The sequence below is a fragment of the Pocillopora verrucosa genome, chromosome 7 (assembly GCF_036669915.1).
Source record: "Pocillopora verrucosa isolate sample1 chromosome 7, ASM3666991v2, whole genome shotgun sequence".
NCBI lineage: Eukaryota > Metazoa > Cnidaria > Anthozoa > Scleractinia > Pocilloporidae > Pocillopora > Pocillopora verrucosa.
The window spans coordinates 13,832,408-13,838,502 of NC_089318.1; positions in this window are offsets into that span (position 1 = coordinate 13,832,408).

The following is a 6,095-nucleotide window of genomic DNA, read 5'->3' on the forward strand; positions in this document are numbered from 1 at the left end:
GATCTTCATAACCGGCGTCCACCCTCCATCTCCACACCCAAAATCTCCCATGTGGCAGAGGACGGAGACTGGTTTGGAGTCCAAACGGAGGGTAATCAGTTTGCTGACATTAGATCTATCAAAAAGACCGATTTGATTAATTTAATGTAATAAGTCACTTTAACCCCAGTATAAAAATCGACGGGTTTTCGTGCTTCCTAGTGTAGAGTTATTTCGCTGCTGCTAAAATGCCAGCCTTCTCCTTCTCGGTCCCTACCGATCGAATATGCGTCTAGACTTTTCCTTTAGAATGTGTTCAAAGAAGTTAAATCTTGCTTCAAACAACGTTGCCCGTACTTTTACCTTGAACATATCAAACTCATGGGGTACAAATAGTCTTAACACGAATGTAATGACCACGCCCACTTCAACACCCCACTCAAATCGAGTGTAATTTTCGAACATTTTACCATCGTGCGGATTCTCTGCGGAAAAAGCACTCAATGTACCACTGAAATATTAAACTACAATATTGTGGCTTTCTATGTCGGTAATTTTCTAACTTGAAGGTAAAGTTTTTCCCTCGTCATTTTAACCTTTTCTCCGAGCGGTTGCGTGAAATTAACAAGGCGTTTTTGTTCAAAACACAACTGAACGAAGCGTCCCGGGCGATATCCCTTTTATGCAAGCGCAATTTAAAAATGTACCGCCAGAATCAAAAAGAGGAACAAATTTCCTTTGTTTTGATATGTAAAGTGTCGAACAAAAAGCAGATTTACCCTCGTCAAATGGCGTTTCAAAACAGCTGTATCTTCCTCCTTTTGATTTTTTTCCTGTTTTGTGTGTGTGAAAGCAGTAGGAGAGAGATCGGGAAACTCAGAAATCGCTTCAGGAATTAATCTGCCATTGTTTACTTACGAGATAAACAAGTAAGATTTGTGAAGTTCATCGCAGTATGAAGTCTAAATAAATGCCTTTTTTAAGCTTGTTCGCTGGATTTTTCGTAAAGTTCCCTGATTAATTTTCGTTTCAGCTTACTAATCTATACTACTTGAAAGCAAAGAAGTTTTCAGAGAAAACCATGAGTGGGTCCTTCCAATAATTGTAAACAAAGTGTTTGAGCAATCAGGTATACGAGGTATAATAATCAATAGCCATATATCAGAAGTCTTCAGAAAGAAAATATTCTGTTTTCAGAAAGCTGTTAAGAAAGCTAGTAATCGTGGCAATTAAATGCACTTCTTAGCAATTTGGAAACGGGCCCTCGGTATCGATTTAAGGTGTATTACAACGAGGTTGATGTACATCAGCTTAAAGATGAGAACAGCCAGTTGAGGGGGGAAAAATAAAATTAGAAGAATCGTTGGTACAGGAGAAGGCAAAGCGTCATTGCGAGTGGATAAGAAAGCCCGAGAAGCTCTCGAGAAAGCTGAGAAGAAAGGGGCCTTCTACAATAAAAAATTTATTCAGTTGGCCAAAAAAGTGATTACAAATGGGAAAAAAGGTAGAGGCCCAGCTAAGAAGAAGTTTAATGACTATTCTAAGCACCATCAACAGAGAATTAAAAATCAACTGAAGGAGGAGTGTCAGACTACACTCTTCTTTCTTGGGCTGTACAATTTTGTTGCAACCAAAATTGAAGTCCTCAACACTGTGACTAATCAATATGAAACTTTCAATCTTGTTGGAGAGGGAGAGCTGCCATTTACAGAGTCTGACCCAAAGGCCCTTAATAATGATGACATTGATAACATAAATATGTGGCTCTACCTCAAACACAAATTCATTATTTCAAATGAGGCCTGGCATGAAATTGCCATTAAGGCTAATGATCTCCCAATATATATTCCATCAAATAGCGAATTAATGAGCTAAACAGTGAATGGAACTTGAAACCAACACCAGGAGATGCTAAAAGTGTGCAGTTAGGATTTGCAGAAAGCTTGCAAGAGCACATTGTTAGGCTTCAGAAGAATGGAGAAATCAATGATGGAGAAACTATTAAGATCAAGCTTAGTGGTGATGGTACAAATATTGGAAAGGGGCTTACAGTTGTCAACTTCACTTTTACTATTCTCCATGAAAAGGATGTGGCAATGGGTGAGAAGGGAAATTATATACTTGCTGTTATAAAAACTACAGAGACATATGATAATCTGAGAGACAGCGAAGCAGACCTTCGAATGGAAATGTCAAACTTAAAGGAGATAAGTGCAAATTGCTGCACCGATAAAATTGAATACTTTTTAGGTGGAGATTTGAAATTTTTAGCACTGGTATGTGGTTTAGGCAGGGCAAATGAGGATTATGCTTGTGTGTGGTGCAAGTGTCCCAGGGAGCAACAGTGGGACACAAGAAAAACATGGTCAATTAATGACCCCAAATTTGGTGCTAGAACTGTCGCCGAAATAGCAAGGTTTTCCACTGGAAAGAAATTAAACTGTAAGGCACAACCATTATTTGATTTTATACCTATGTACCATGTCATCATAGATACATTTTTTTCTGAGGATTTCAGATGTTTTGATTGACTTTTTCATAAGAGAGCTGAGAAGAAGTGATGCTATTGAGGAAAAAAAAACCTCTGATGGATTCCCAAGAGATAAATATAAACACATGGCATGTTAAAAAGAATTAATCAAAAGTATGGGAATCACTTTTAATTTTAGAATCAACAAAGAGAGCAAAAAGCTGGAATATAAAGATCTTACTGGACCAGAAAAGTTGAAACTCTTTCAGAATATAAGCATTCAGACCTATGCTTGTCCCTCATTGCAGTCAAAACAAAGACATACAAGTGATCTGGGCTAAATTTATGGACATAATTGGTGATTTGAAGCTAGATTTTACATCTGAAGAGGGTATTCTTGAACTGCAAAGAAATATCAAATCATGGTTTGAGCACTTTCTCAAAGTTTACCAAGCAAAAGATGTCACTCCCTACATGCATGCACTATGTTATCATGTTCCTGAGTTCCTGTCACTTTATCAGAACATAGCATATTACACACAGCAAGGCTTGGAAAAATACAATAATAGAGCTTCTAAAGATTTCTTCAGATCCACAAATCACAAAGGGGTTGATGCCCTCAAACAACTGTTTCTGAAGAAAAACAGGATTCAGTTCCTGGAGGCAGCAGGTTATGAAAGGGTTAAGAACACCTACAACGATGAGCTTGTATTCAATGATTGGACTTCTTTGTCCCAACCAATACTTAATAGTTCCTGGAATTACATAGGCAAAATCTTCAGCTACATTTAAAATTCTTTCATCCTACTTCAGCCCCAGATATGAATCAAGCACCCTATTTGACTCCAATTGGTAAACCATCTTCCCTCTTTGAAGAACAACGGGCAAAACATTCCCAAGACCTTCCATGAAAACATCTTGGTCAACATTAAGGTCTATGTTTATATCAGGGTCCTCTCGCCGTCCAGACCAAAGCTTTTTCTTTATTTCACGAACAAGTTGGCCATGGAACGATTCTTTTCTATCCTCTAGAGAGTTTTCTGAGGGAATGGACAGCTTTTCGCTGCGAACAAACGGAAAATATCCAAATCCTCTATCGGCCCTGAAGGGTGTCCATTCATCGAAGCATGTGCTATAGCCAACGTAATGAATTTTCAACCTCTCTTGTTGATTTTGTCAACCTCCCTTATCTCAATATCATACAGTTTTGTATCTTTCTATCGTGGATTCGCCTTTCTAACGGGGTTGTATGTTAAGTATTTATTGCAAAATCGCTTTACTTTTTTTATTTCCCTCTTTAGCCTGTCCGCCATTTTGAAAATTCGCAACGGAGAGCATGCGCATTACGTAGGGTAAGTGGTCGCGTACACCTGGAACCGAGAAAAACAAATGTTCCTCGCGCTGGGGAAAGAGTTTGATATGATGCAAGAAAGATTCTGACATATGAATTACCTTTCTTGCAATTTTCTCCTGCGAAACTTTGTTCACAGAGACAGTCGCAAGAATTGTATTTGAAACTAGGGATACAGGTTCCTCCATTTTGACATGGCGAAGAAGAACAAGGATACTTAAATGAAAAAAAAATTGATCGGTAAAACAATTGAATTTTTTAAATTAGTTGCATGAAACTACAAGCTGTTTTAGTGTTTTATAAATAAGTGCCTACCTGAATAAACAAATGAAGCGACCTTGTGTTTCCTTTGTGGTTCGCGGAGTCTCTGTACTTATCAGAAGACAACAATTCACACCACAGCTTTCCATCTGCTCCTTTGAAGGCGGCCATGTTAATTAAAAGGCACATAGCATTTTTTAAACATTAAAATGTGCAATCTAACCCTAATCAGATCTAACCCTAACCCTAAGCAAAGTGAATTTTCCAACTCGAGTCACGTTCACACAAACCCACACCCGGTTCGTCGGCCGCCCTCCCAGTGAACAGCTCAGAGCTTCCTCTGATATCCTTTCCGATTCGTTAAGTGGAAGGCCACATCAGTCACAGCGGACGAGTTTTACGGCGCTGTGATACCGACCAATCTTCATGTTCCTGTGGATTCGACTGTCGTTCATTCACATCACACATGTCTTGAGCAGTTTGTTTGTCATGTGAAAAAACTAACATATTTTTATGAGCCAAAATTCACTTGCAGATACTGTGTTAAGACTGAAACACTTCGGGAAAATGAGTTAAATTCGGCCTGCTGAACTATTTCAGTTTGTGAACTATTGCAGATTGTGAATTTTGATGGTTTGTGAACTTTGATAGTTTGATACTTTTGACAGCTTTAGTTGTGGTCAACTAATCAGATTGTTTGAACCATTCTAAAAATGATTCTGATTGGCTTATTATAGCGTGCTTTATGGGAGTGAAGAGCATGCTGACGACATTGCTGTTCGCTTTTGAAATAAACTTCGTTTTGAAAATTGATTGTAATGCATGGGGAATTTAACGGATTCTTTACTATAAAACAAATAGAGAAGCATTGACTGTGCTCTGTTCTGTTGTAAAGCACTTAGGAAGCGGCTAGAGCACTCAAGAAGTGCTACTACGTCTCGTGTCCCGTTAGTTAGTTAGTGTCTCGTTACGACACTATCTATCTCCGGGAGGATAGACCACCCCCCCCCGGTTTTTCTTGGTGTTCACCATACATATCTCACCATTTACATATTGCATACATATTATTACACCCTTAGTTGATGTCCGACGCAAGTATCAGCCAATTTGATCGACGGCTTGTCAATCAACAGAGGAAAATAAATGACGGTGTTTTAAGACTTTGCGATTCATCCAACTTGACAACTTTGAGGTCAAATATCTCCCCTTCCCAGAAAGCTACAACACCAATTTTGAATTCTCCTTTATAATCCATCGTTTCGTCTCTGAATACCATCAAAAAATCTTTGGGTACCATCGCATTTTTGTCTTTTATGCCTTTTAAAATCCGCTACTGTGACAAGCTTCTCTCAACTGCACCTGTAACGCAATTCTGGCTCTAGGTGGTCACTTGACCAAAGAAACCCACATTTTATAGCTCGTTATACAAGATGATTGATCAAGAAATCGAAGAAATGTTAAAAACTTTGGAGACTTTTTTGTAGGAATGGAAAATTTCACGTTTAGAGATATGCATGTAGGCGAAATGTTGATTGGAAAATCGTAGCGTTTCTTTCTTCTGCCGTTTATTACTTTGGCAAAAAAATAAGCAAATACGGCTTTTGTACAGCACAAAACATTTAGTAGTCTATAGTTTGATTGTTTATCATTACATTTGCTCATTGTAGGTTTTGAAGATTTGAATGTCGCACGCTGAGTGTTGGTTGACATTATTACAAGCTCCAGTGTGCGACAACTTCGGCTTTTACAGACGAGAAATTCTACGCTCTCGCATGAGAGGAAATATCAATAGCTCTATCAAACTGAAAACTGTACTACTATTCCGAAAATAAAATTAAAATAGTGTTGTCGTTGTCACTTACCGTCATCGAACATTTCCATGCAGAACTCCGCCAAACTAACATCTGTGGCATGACTCGAAGGCTCTTCGTAGGAATTATTCAAAAGCGTTTCCCATGCTGTCTGCTAGATAACAATTTCAGAATATTCTGTAGATCTCAATGTTTATTTTCTTGCTTTCATCGGAAACTATCT